At 44.9% G+C, this 13,580-nt stretch overlaps 1 long non-coding RNA gene across 3 annotated transcripts in view; it reads right to left on the bottom strand.

Annotated features, from left to right (window-relative positions):
• The window catches only part of LOC114691996, a 60,115-nt gene that overhangs the window by 7,212 nt on the left and 39,323 nt on the right, over window positions 1–13,580 (bottom strand). For all 3 annotated transcript variants that reach the window (XR_005089762.1, XR_005089761.1, XR_005089760.1), the window contains exon 3: window positions 4,555–4,637. This is a non-coding gene — a long non-coding RNA (uncharacterized LOC114691996). The remainder of the gene's footprint in view (window positions 1–4,554; window positions 4,638–13,580) is intronic.

The raw sequence follows: 13,580 nt of genomic DNA, 5'->3' as shown, positions 1-13,580 counted from the left end.
TTAATACAATCCCTCATGTTGTGATGACGCGAATCATAAAATTGTTTTCATTGCTGCTATATAACTTTGCTACTTTTAAGATTCTTAAAGTAAATATCTTTGTTTTTGAATGGTCCTAGGCTATCCCTGTGCAAGGGTGGTTTCTGCCCCAAATGTGTTGTGACCCACAGGTTGAGAATGGCTGCTCCAGATGCTGTCCCTCGTTCATGATTTGATCAGTGCCCGAGACCGCACATCATGTACCCAGCCATTTTCCCAAATGTGGGGCTTTTAACTTGGAGTCTACAGGCCACAAAGGTCCAGTGCTTTGGCGTATGAACTTGTCATTTACCCCTAACTATAATGTAATATTTCTTTAAATTATAAATAAAGACAATAAGCCACTATATTATTAATACATATTTGTTCAAATCATAGTAAACTCACTGTAGATGAGTAAAAACAGATTGACACTCATTACTGCAAACTCAAAGAAGTAACTCTGTTATTATATCTTTAATTATATTTAATTTTTAATCATATGTGTGTGCATGTGTCTGCCTGTGTATCTATACACATGAGTGGAAGTGTACATAACATGAGTGGAATTGCACATAGAGGCTTGAGGCATCAGAACCCCTGGACCTGGAGATACAGCGGTTGTGGGTTGCCTGATGTGGATTGGTGAACTGAACCTGGGTCCTCTGCAAGAACAGTGCCCACTGCTAACCACTGAGCCATCTCTCCAGCACCTGTTATTACCTCTTCCTCTTCAGTGTGTTAATAAAGGTGCCCGTGCACTGGATCACAAATTAATTTTAGAGTATGTTGTTGACTGTATTTCAATATCATCCATATCCTATAAAAGCTTCCTGACTGATCTGTCTTTCCACCCACCCAGCTAGCACCCATTCACTGATGGTTCATCAGAGACTCTGAATTGTGCTGGACCCTCAGATGAAAATAAGTGCTCCTTCCGTGGGTGGGGCGAGAGGAAGGCTGTGCATTCACACCGTGTGTGACAAATGTGATATTCTAACTCTGAACAGGGAGCCATGGGAACCACGGATGCTGCAGCTGGGGAAACTTCCTGGAGATGACAGTGAGAGCCGGGTTCCAGGAAAAGTGGGAGTTAGCCCGGTGAAGGGACAGTGCAGCCTCTGATGTCAGCATCGCGCCACACTCCGCTGGAAGCAACTATGATGCGGTATTTTCATCGGAAAGGGAAGCAACTTTTTACTGTCGGAGACTGAAAACCAACACAGCTGTCCAGGTCTGGGAATCCATTCTGAAGCTCCTGCAAGGAAGACAGCTGGCCCGGACTTCTCAGAGTTCAATTGGTCAGTTTCCCTAAATAAATTCAAACCTCTCTTTGTGTGAGCAATGGAAATCAACAGAAGAAATCTAATTGTGACTTTAAAGCTGAAGCCAACTGATCAAGCTTTGGGCATGATGTGGTAGACACTGTTTTTAGACTAGTTTTCGCATGGATTCTTGGCTAGGTGGTACAATAATACTCTTTATGTAATGGTTTTGAGTTGAATTGTAAGTTTTTGCATCAACGATGGTTCAGAAACTTCACGCTGGGCAGTGGGAATAGGCACGAAGGTTCTGAGTACCTCTGCCTGGGCAGAAATGGGAGAGGGTATCCTTGAACACAGCATCCAAGGCAGAGCCATTTGCAGTCTCAGGAACTTGCTTTTGGCTTTGACTAAAATAGCAGTTCTCAACCTGGGGGTTGTGACACCTTTGGAGTCAAAGGACCCTTTCACAGAGGTCACCTAAGACCATCAGAAAACACAAATATTTATATAACACCTCATAACAGTGGCAAATTACAGTCATGAAGTAGCAATGAAAAAGAATTTTGTGGTTGGGGTTCCCACAACATGAGGAACTTCACTAAAGGGTCACAGCATTGGGAAGGCTGAGAGCCACTGGAAGAAACGATCTCTGGAATCGGGGAGACAACGCCCACCTTCCTAGAACTGTGTGTCCAGTTAACTCCCCTTATGTTCCTAAGCTGACGGGACATACTATGTTGAGTCACCTTTATCAAAATTAAGTTGCAGCATGTTTCCTCCCGATTTCATTTCATAACAGGAAGTTGCCATCCACTTCCTGTCTGTATTTGCTCAGGAATTCTGGGGACCAGGGACCACCCTAGCTGAGTGGAGAGCTGCTCTTTGGCTGGTGAAGGCATTTCTTGACCTCACGGTAAGGGAGCTGCAGTGAGACAGTTATGGACCTGCACACCAGCAGGACCAGCGACACCGGACCAGACTTCTATTCCACCTTGCACTTGATGGTGTCGCCTTAGAAACACACTTATTCCCTGGAGCCTGAGAGCTTCTTCCTGAGCCTGTGTAAACGTCAACCTTGAAATGTTGACCACCAGCATGCTCCCAGGTTTCTCCCGAGAAAGTGTCAGGAAAATTCCAGCCCTGGCAGTTGCCATGAGCAGACCTTTACCTGGGAATGGTTACACGTGCATATGGGTTTAACTTAGCACAGGATAAGTTAGCCGCCTCTCTGACCTCTTTCTGAGCACAGCGGACACACAGGATCCAGAATGAGAATTATTTTACAGCAGCTGGCTTCCCCAGGTGCCAGGACTGCCTCTAACGTGACAGCTCACTCACTCCCCAAGTGTGAAGTTTGGAAGCAAGTGTCTGCCAATCTTACTGTAAATCTTACTGTGAATTGTTTTTACAAACTTCCAACCTGGAGAACTTAAATGCATTCTGGAAACAGATTCACTTATAATTTAACTACAAAATAAAATGTTGTTTTCTGGTAATTTCATACCCTCAATGCTGGAAGTATTTCAGAGCCCTGGAGAGTAAGTAGGTCCTCCTTGTCCAACCTTATCCAGTCAGCTAGGAACAGCTTCCTCTTGAGTCAACATTTCTATCTCTAGACAACTGCTGCTTAGGAAATATGAAGACCACCAATATGATGATCATATGATGATGTAAATATGACGATATAAACCAACAGATAATAGCATTTTCCTAGGTACTGCTGGAGTGAATATTTTTAATACAAGGAAATCTTTTCTAAGCAACAGATATAATGCTTACTTTCAGAAAGCTGTGTTGGGGGTTAGAGAACTATGAATCACCACTGCGGACAGGCTTCAGTCTGATGTCTCACAGTTAAGAAGAGATCCTCACTGCAGTGCGCTACCTAGGATTTGACGTACAGGCCCTATCAGAGTGCGTCATCCATCAGGGATCATTCTACTGTCCCCAGCAGATGTCAGTGTTCCACACCAGCTGTAAAGTTCTAGGTCAGTGTCATCTCCAGAGGCACACAGCAAGGCACAGATGTTCTTCAAGAAACTTCTAGTAACAGTGTTAAAGAGAGTCTGAAGGATTGAGTAAAATTACTGTAGATGTATATTAAACATATTTACTACAATCCATCTAAACTATTTCAATGTAATCAATATATTAATGACATATTTTCCTCCTAAGCTACTAATGTTTTTCTGCCTGTGTTGAGGTTGAACTCAGTCCTGAACAGTACCACGCAAACTCTCTACCACTGATCTGCATCCTGAGCACCAGGTACTAATGTCCTGAAAGTCAATGTGCATTTAACTTATAAAACATCTCAATTCAAACTAACCACACATAGTACTTCTGGTGTGTGGGTGTGGGAGGTTAACAGTGCAGCTCTGGGCTGGGGTGAAGTTCAGCGCAGGTCATGTGTCTTCAGCATGTGCAAGGGCCTACGTTTTATGGAACTAAAGCAACTAAACAAAAACAGTGCAGAATGTGGCTGGAGAGATGGCTCAGAAGTTAAGAGCACTGGCTGCACTTCCAGAGGTCACGGGTTCAATTCCCAGCACCCACACGGCAAGTCAAAACTGTCTGTAACTCCATTTCCAGGGTATCTGTAACACTCTCTACAGACATATGTGCAGGCAAAACACCAATGCACATAAAATAAATAAATATCTAAAACAAACAAACAAAAACCAGCACAGATCTACCCTCTGCAGGATGACACAGATAGATGAAGTCCCAGAAGTGCTACGGCTATCTAAGTATTAGGACCTTAGGGCATATTCTAAATCATGGTGGCTTTAGAGCTTCAGATAGTGGCACTTCCAAATGTTTTTGTGAGTCTAGCATTTGCAGGTATCACACATGTCCTGATAGCTCAGAAAGCTGCTTTTTATGTGAGAACAAGACAGCCCTGTGTGTTGGAGAATGAGAAAGCCAGGTTTCCTGTTCACTAGGTCACATGCAAGGTTAGCTCCTCTCCACTGTTTGAATTGTTTCACTTCAATAGAACTCATTTATTCTACAGTGCTATTGAGACTTCTCAGCTTAATACATTGTTAAAAGCACGAATTTTTTAAAATCAATTTAACAAAACAAGTGGCAAAATAAACTTCTGTAGCTGTAATCAGCTTTACTTTCTCCATGTAACTTTCAAGGGTAACAGAACCTCGTCTAAATCCACAAAGGCTCAACGCCTTCAGTTCTTAGCCAGTTCTAGCCTCATGTCCCAGTAAGTGTTTCTACCCATCAACTTATGTGCCTGCAGCCTCAAAGTGGTTACCTTAGGTAAATGTTCCTTTATGATTTCATCATCTCTCTTCTGTACTTGTATCACTTCTTGGCCTCCAAGGTAGGCAGCATTAGCTTCATTAAAAAACAAAGAAACAAACAGTTAAACACTTAGAATATACAGAAGAGACACAAATATCAAATATAATTTCAACAAATTCATGCTTCCTTCTTCTAGAGGCCAAGTGCTATGTGATGTTAGGAATGGGGGTCTAAAAGGTACATGAGCTCTCTGGCAGGCTGGCAAAGGCAAGGTGTGTTTGCAGAGGACCTGTCTCCAAGGTTTAGCTGACCCTGGGAGGGGCAGCCGACCCTGGCCAGCAAGGCCCCACGATGCCAATGCATCACAGGTCACAAGAGCATGACCAACACCCTTCGGGCAAGTGAGAAGAACCCCTCCTGTATTCTCCCCCCACCCCATGACAGCCTGGGAACATCAAACGATAAAAGCAGAGAATTGTAAAATTCACTTCACTGGTTTCCCTTTTCTCAGAACCTCTGCTTTTCGCTGTCCATCATCCAGTGTCTTAACAACTTCTGCTTTCACATTTTGTTTGTTTTTTTTCTTTTTCAGTTGTTTTAGGCCAGAGGGCAAATGAAATCCATCTTACTCATCTCAGAAGTGGAGGAGCTAGGTGAGGTTATTGCCATTGGAAATGAAAATCCACTTGAGATTTTCCCAATGGAGGGGTTTGGAAACAAGCAATTGAAACACGTTGGCTGCCACTTTTACAACTCAGAAGGCTTCATTAAGAGATTACACTTTCTGTCTCTGGAAACATCTAGAAATGTGACACCCCTCAAATTTCATAAGGAAGACTTTGTAACTCCGTATACAGATTAAATTCAGAAATCATTTTGACTAACACTGGCTAAAGTTTAGATACTTCTTGGCTACAAGATTTTATCAAAATACCAACTACAAGGCACCGAGTCACAATTTTGTGCTACAGAGAAGTAGAATTCAAGTCACACTTGTGAGACCTGGGAGGCCCCTCCTTGGCTGCCATGTAGTGGTTAGGCCCTCTTACAGCCCACATGTGAGCTTTATCAGTAAGCACCCAACATTTCCAGGTGGCCTTTCTACTATAGTCCCAGGCTGGAGTGTTATCAAGATGGAGGGTATGGAATCAAAGCTCCTATTCCCAGAAATCCATACTCTGTAGGTCAGGGACAGACTCTTCAGTGAACAACACACCATTCCTCTGCAAGCCACCCCAACAAAGTCTCAAATCCCAGGTGTTTACTCTCTGGAAACTCTCACAGAGCATCCCAGCATCATCCCCTTCCTCCTCTTGAAATCACCCAGGGCTATTAGGTACCAGACAAGAGATCACCCAGAGACTTCAGATATTATAACAGGCAATCCTAGATCTTCCCAGCCAGGTGCCCAGCCCGCCTCATCCCATCCTCCATGAAACCCACAACACAGGCTCTGGGTCATCTGTCCCTCCTGCCTCCTGACCTAAAAGGGTGCCTCCTTGTGTGGACCTGTCTGGTGTGGCATGTCCCCACCACTGGGAGCTGTAGGCAATCTCCTCTCCTCTCAAAGGCAGCTGTCTGCATGTCCATCCTCCTCCATAACTGATTGACACAACTCTAAAAGCATTCTGCATCGAGGTGACAGGGCCTCCGGGAAGGTGAGCGCAGGGGCTTTGGCAGAGCAGAGCAGTGGAGAGGAGAGAACTCCAGTGACTGAAAGCTCCAGAGATCGACAAGGGTCACCCTTGAGTTCTAGCTGAGCACTGACCAGCACAGTCATGAGACAGACAGTCAGAATTCAGGGAATGAAACTTCAGAAGGGATTGCAGAAACAATCCTTGAACTGGATACTGTTTCTGCTAGAGCAGGGGAAAAACCCTTAATGAACAACACAGGACCTAGAGGACTCAGGGTGGCCTTTGGAACCCCATGTCAAGAAGTCAGACTTTCAGATGTGGCTAACTTGGCCATGCTACACTCAGCAATGGCCACATTCCACAGGGGAGCTGGGATGTGGGCACACAGGTCTTCAGGATAGGAGAGAAGCAGGCTCTTCTGGGAATTAAGAGATTGCCTAAGAATGGAGACATATATGCACAATATGGCAAAAGTACTGGCATCTAGATATATTTCAAAATTTCTAGAAACCAACAAGAAAGAGGTGATGACCAAACATCGAAAAGGGTACAGACTTGAACAGGAAAAAATCTGAATAATCTGAGGTGCTCACATTTCTGGAAATAATGCTTTCATAGTGAATATACTCCAACCTATTTTTATTTTTGCTTTGTTACCTCGTCATTTTCCAGCTAAGTATACTTTTTTCTTTTCTTTTAAACAAGACTTCCTGTTTCTTCCCAGGTAACCACTCTGTGTAAGCCATCCTTGTCATCCCTCAGTAAGGATCCCAATGCAACACAGTGTTCAGAAATAATAGTACCAAACCAAAGTGCCATTTCCTCAGTGAAAATACACTGCTCTTGGCAATGACTGATACCCAGCAGATTCCAAGTTCCAGGTACTGCTGAGAAGGATAGGTCTACTACAGGGACCGTGGAAATGAAAACATGAAGGATGACACAGGAAACAGTGGTTTACTTAGGTTTCATTAAAGCCTAAATACAGGTGCACAAAGGTTCACAAGGAGCGCAATGCTCTGTTTTCTTTGCTATGACCACCTTCTGACATGTTTGACTTTCAAGTGTCACCATGGAGTGACCTCAGGTGTCCAGGAGAAAGGCTGAAGGGTTCAGGGCAGCTGAGAGAGGGCGGATGGCCCAGGACCAATAGGGCACTGACATCATAGCACAGTGTCGCTGGGTTTTCCAAGGGCTCAAAGTCTGCAACAAAGGCTGCAGTCTGTACAAATGTGGCCTGTCCCGATGCCGTCCACATGGCCAGGTTCAGTCACCTCTGTTCTGTAACTCCTGTGGCCTGTTCTGATGCCGTTCACAAAGCCAGGCTCAGTCACCTCTGTTCTGTAACTGACCTAGGTCTGACTTCCTCTAAGTATCACTCACGTCCTGTTCTGACAGCAGACACTGGGACACACTCACACGGCCCCCACTGCCTCTCCGCTCCACTGGTAACTTACGGGCAGGGGCTGTGCCTCATCCATTACTCTATCCAGTGCTTTGCTTGTAGCAGGTATAAAAAAAGAGTTAAGTGACATAAATGGGAAGAGACTGAGGGAGATGGTGCTTGGCTAGGTGCTTTTGGAGGGGTGCGGAGGAGAAGCCTGCCTCTTTATCTAAAGTGGTCCCTGATCTGCCATCACGGTGGAGGCCAAGGATGGAGGCTGACACACCCAGATAAGCTAAGCAGGTCCACAGTGGGTGAAGAAGCACAGGTAAGAGGGGTCTAGGTGTTTCTGTGGACATCGGCCATGAACTTGTAACTCCCAGGGATGAGGCAAAGGAAGAAAGACCACAATAAACTAAAAATGCAAGGTTCTAAAGAGATCCACCAAAACCTTCTGAGCAGAATGTGGGGTTGTTACTGGACTGGACATTGTTAATATATATATATATATATATATATATATATATATATATATATATATATATATAATGGAGTTTTTATCTGAATCTCTCAAATGTTAATGGACTAGACATCATTAATGTAATTTTTGGCTGTATATATTGTATATACTTATTGGATAGTTTTTCTTGTATTAGTTATAAGCTTTCTTTAAAGCTTATGGACAAAAAGAAAGGAAATGTGGTGGTATTGTGTTCCCCAAAATATTGTATACCTTAATAAACTTATCTAGGGTCAGAGAACAGAAAAGCCACTAGTTAGGCAGTGATAGCACACGCCTTTAATCCTAGCATTTCAGAGGTAGAAATCTCTCTGGATCTCTGTGAGTTCAAGGCCACATTGGAAACAGCCAGGCATGGTGACTCACGCCTTTAATCCCAGAAAGCGAGCTTTTTAATCCCAGGGAGTGGTGGTAGAAAGCAGAAAGGTATATAAGGCGTGAGGACCAGAAACTAGCAGCATTTGGCTGGTTAAGCATTCAGGCTTTTGAGCAGCAATTCAGCTGAGACCCATTCCGGATGAGGACTCAGAGGCCTCCAGTCTGAGGAAACAAGACCAGCTGAGGATCCGGCGAGGTGAGGTAACTGTGGCTTATTCTGTCTCTCTGACCATCCAGCATTTCACCCCAATAACTGGCCTTGGGTTTGATTTTATCAATAAGAACTTTTAAGATTCCTGCTACAGACATCAGCTGTGCAGCTCTTTGGAGGTAAGTGATCTGAGTCACTAGTAGGGTTTACAGTAATGTGTCCTGGAATTGTTTGGTTTTGCAATCACTCTGGAGAATAAAGATGGTTGGTCCTGAAGCAAAAGGAATTACTGAAAATGGACTTAGTTTAATCAGGGCAGGGAACTGTGGAGGTAGAACATTTACTGTGTGTGGGCATATGCACTGTTCTGCACAATGTGATCGTTCCAGCCCAGTGCAGTGGTACACAACTGCAATTTCAGTATATAGGAGGCTGGGGTAGAAGACTGAGAGTCTGGGGCTAGCCTTGAACACTTGACAGTCCCTGTTTCCCAAAACAGAACACAGAAGGCCACTGCCAATCATTACCATCACCAACACTGTGACTGTTCTTTGTTGTCTCTTGTGACTGAGGAACTACTCTAGTTACCCCAAGCATTTTTTTCCCCCTCAGACAGGGTTTCTCTGTGTAGTTTTGGTGGCTGTCCTGGATCTCACTCTGTAGACCAGGCTGGCCTCAAACTCACAGAGATCTGCCTGGCTCTGGCTTCCGAGTGCTGGGATTAAAGGCGTGTGCCACGGCTACCCAGCCCCAAGCATCTTTAAAAGGGCGAATAGATCCTATATGTTCACATCACTCATGTTTACAGGAGGGAATTTCTGGTGTTTCTCACAAGACTCATTTGGGCAGAAGAGTTCCTATGCTAACCTCCTCCTTAGGAGAAGGGTTACTGTGGAGTTGTGAGCATTAATAAAAATCAAAGGGTAAAAACTTACATTTTAAACTCTCTTCACAATGTAAACCATCTTCGAGGCCAGCCTGGGCTACCAAGTGAGCTGCAGGAAAGGCGCAAAGCTACGCAGAGAAACCCTGTCTCGAAAAAACCAAAAAAAAAAAAAAAAAAAAAAAAAAAAAAACAATGTAAACCATCATAATCATGGGAACAGAGGGGCTCTGCTACAGACAGGTGCACTGTGGTAAGTTATCAAGAGGGCTAGCCTGATCAAACAGATGTTCTTAGTCTGAGGCTATCACATTAGGACGGATCAGCCGTGGTCAAGGGGAGTGTTATGAACTGGCTTAGTGAGGCATTAGGAAGGAGGTTAGCTCCATGAACTGCCAGTCTCAGGATCAGCCCTGGGTGGGGATGTGGCAGGTGCGATGTAATCATCCTGAAACCAACAGGAATGTACCCATTCCCTTTAATTCTTCTCCTGAAACTCAAAGTCAAAATCAATGACTTCGACTTCCTTACACGGAGGGATGAAGCTTCTAATCTACAGGAAGAGGACTGTGGGAGACACCTTTCTTTCTAGGCAGGAGTCAGTCTTTTTTCCCATTCTTCCCCTTCTCTCTGTCAGTGCTGGAGAGGAGGGTGTAGGAGCTGTCACGTGACCATGGGATTCTGACCCGGAGAAAAGCCCGCTAAGGACAGCAGAATGAGGATCCTGGAGTGTCCACATGCCTGACAGCTGTGGGGATGGGGTGCTGCTTATTTCTACATGGTGTGTGCAGCTCTCTCTTGGTGCATGGGACAAACAGCTTCCTATCTGCTGTGGCCACGGGGATTGAACTTTCTGTTAACAATAGTCCATCTCACTCCAACCTGTAAAAAACAAAGCTGGGACAAAGCTCTGAATGTCCTGGGTATTTTGGTCAGAGCAAAGGGGATGTGGTGCTTAACTCTAGCAGGGGAGAAGGGAGGCACCATTCTTCATCTACATGCATAGGAGGTTTCCCTGAATCGGGGCACAAGTGCCATGGACTAGGAGGAGCCTTTCCAAGGAAGGCCCCTCCCTGCAATGTTCTGATTAGTCCTGAGAGTGGCAGGAAGCACAGGCTGTAGCAGGGCTGCAGGGCATAGAAGCTGAGCTGAAGGGAGACGGGAGAACTGGAGGGTCCTTGGACAAGGGCCCAACACAAAAATAGCGTGGTAGATCAAGGCAGTGTAAACCAGGAGGCCCCCCCAAAACTACACAGAATTTGACATGCAAAGGACCCAGATGAAGGCACTTAGTAGGGGGAACTTATTTAGCCTTTCTTGTTTACATTGCGTTTCATCTTTGCCAATGGTGCAAAATGTGTATAGCACCACAGAAACTAGGCTTAGAAAAGAAACTCTCCCATTCTAAAATTTTCCCATCATTTAGAAAAGTGTTTCTTACTTCTGCAGTTCATTATGTTTCTTTCTCAGCCAGGCCTCCAGTTGCTATGAGACTGCCACACTGCCTGCAGCACCGAGAAGACCAGGTGGCCGCTCATTACAACCATCCATGGGTGTGCAAATGTACAATATTATCTATAACAGTGTGTTCACCACAGGGAAAGATGTACCGAGTGGTCGGTGGTGAACAATTACTAATTTCTCATATTTTAGAATGGAAGACAATTTAAAATGTAAGTAAAAAAGCTATTCAGAAAAACAATAACACATTCCTAGAATTTTACATGAGAGATGAGGTCCTAAATCGAGCACAGACAAACACGTTCTTTCTGCTCTTTTCTTCTTGGATTTCAGGCTGAGGTTCCTCGGATCACTAGGTCCTCAGGTGGGCTTCATGAACAGACTTTCAGAGGATCACCTGAGTGAGAGGGCAGGTCACATGGATTTCTGGTCTCTTTGTAGTTAAATAAAAAATTATTCTGGGACTAAATGAAATTTAGTGAGAAGAAATTTGTGATCTGTGGTGAAACTTGCTATCATTAGCTCGTTAGACAGTCTAAAACGTTATTTCCATGTATATTAAGGAAGGGGAAAGATTATGAATGTTTCTTTCACAAGAATTATTTACAAAGAACCATAACCCAGCAGGACTTCCTCAGGTCCTGGGTTACATTTCCCTCGTTAGGTAATGGAAAAGAATTAAAAATATCAGGTCAGCTTAACTAAAAGACCTTCAAACATTTTAAACACTTAACTGTTTGACCTAGATACTGTTGAGCTAAGATATATTTTCTTTTAGCTTTGATCAGAAAATCTAATTTAGCTGTCTTAGTGGGAAGACCATGTCTCATGAAACGGAAGCCCATCCACTCCAGGGAAAATATGTAGTACCAAACATTCCAGAGTTGAAATTAATGGGGGAAATCCATGTATAGTCTTTAAGAACAACATCTGAGACAATCTAGTTACAATCTAATTGCCCCATGGATGCAGAGGTAATTCTTACACTGTATGCTAATTGAGTCAGGGCCGCTCTCTAGCTGGGAAGTGACATTTCTCTCCCTCCCACTGGAGAAGAACTCTAATGCCACAGAACTGGGCCTGCGAGAGGAAGGGTGGGGACGTGATGGAGCAGAGGTGCCCTCTTTGCCAAGGGGTGGCAGCACCTGAAATGACTGGGTATTTGGGTTCATGAAGTTTCTGAGCCTAAAACAAAAACGTGAGCACAAACTGAAGGACACGGAAGGATGTCCTATCTGGACAGGGCAGGATTTACAGCCTCCCACTTGGACTAGCCAACTTCCTGCATTTGTCTCCATGTGATGTCTCCTGGAGCACAGACATTACATAACACACACACACACACACACACACACACACACACACACACACACACACACACACACACACCAGGGAAGCTTGCAATCCAACCGGCAAGTTAAAGGTCGTCCTCTGAAGGGCAACTGGACCTTGGAGCAGGTCCGCAGAAGGAGGATGTAACTGGACCAAAAGGAGCACTGGAAATGATTTCTGACCTGATCTTCTGTTAATTCTTCTTAGCCACACAGCTGAGGTGGCCTCTAAGAATACTGGTTACCAATATTCCAGGGCATGAGATGTGGCTGGGCCCCCTAACAACCATCAGGCTGAGGATATCTCTTAAGAGCATCGCCCTTTCAGAGGGTGTTGCATACCCTGGGACTAGAATTATGGACAGTTGTGAGCTATTATGTGGGTGCTAGGGGAGCAGGCAGTGCTCCTAACCACTGTGCCTCTCTCCAGCTCCATCCCTTTTTTTTCTCTTTTGTTTGCTTTTTGAGACAGAGTTTCTCTGTGTAGCTTTGCACCTTTCCTGGAACTCGCTTTGGAGACCAGGTTGGCTTCCAACTCTCAGAGATCCCCCTGCCTCTGCCTCCCGAGTGCTGGGATTGAAGGCGTGCGCCATCACTACCCGGCATAGAAACTATGTTCAATTGTGCAAAGCATCCATGTTTTTGGCATGATGCTTTTTTTTTTTTTTTCTGTTTTGGCTTTTCGAGACAGGGTTTCTAAGTGTAGCTTTGGTGCCTGTCCTGGATCTCGCTCTGTAGACCAGCCTGGCCTCAAACTCACAGAGATCCTCCTAGCTCTGCCTCCTGAGTGCTGGGATTAAAGGCATGCACCCCCACCCCCACCCCCCCCACCCCCCCCACTCCCACCCCCACCCCCACCTAGCTTAATTCTTTAATAGATTTGTAATTTTATTTAATGTGTGTATGTGTGTGTGTGTGAGTGTGTGTACATGTATGCCATGGTGCACATCTGGGAATTAGAGACAATTTGTGAGAATCAGTTCACTCCTTCCACTGTGACCTTAGGATGTCCAGCTTGGCACCAGTCCTGGCCTTATGTGGAAACACTTTAAGATAAACATAACACACGCACAGGAGGCACGTCAGATATAAACGTGCAGCACAGCAGGTCATTGTAAAGAGAACAGGGAGCCTGGGAGGATGCAGAGCCCAAGCCTGCCGTGGGTCTCCAGTCACGAGGCTTCAAGTCAACATCCATCACCTCCCAATGGCAGCTCTTCCTCTGGCTCCCATCAGCGCTCACCCTCCCTTCACAACCAAGATCCTCTGCGTAATGAAGTCTGTGGACCAC

The sequence above is a fragment of the Peromyscus leucopus genome, chromosome 22 (genome assembly GCF_004664715.2).
Source record: "Peromyscus leucopus breed LL Stock chromosome 22, UCI_PerLeu_2.1, whole genome shotgun sequence".
Lineage (NCBI taxonomy): Eukaryota > Metazoa > Chordata > Mammalia > Rodentia > Cricetidae > Peromyscus > Peromyscus leucopus.
Note: the sequence above shows the minus strand (reverse complement) of the source record. Positions and strands in the feature narration are given on the sequence as shown.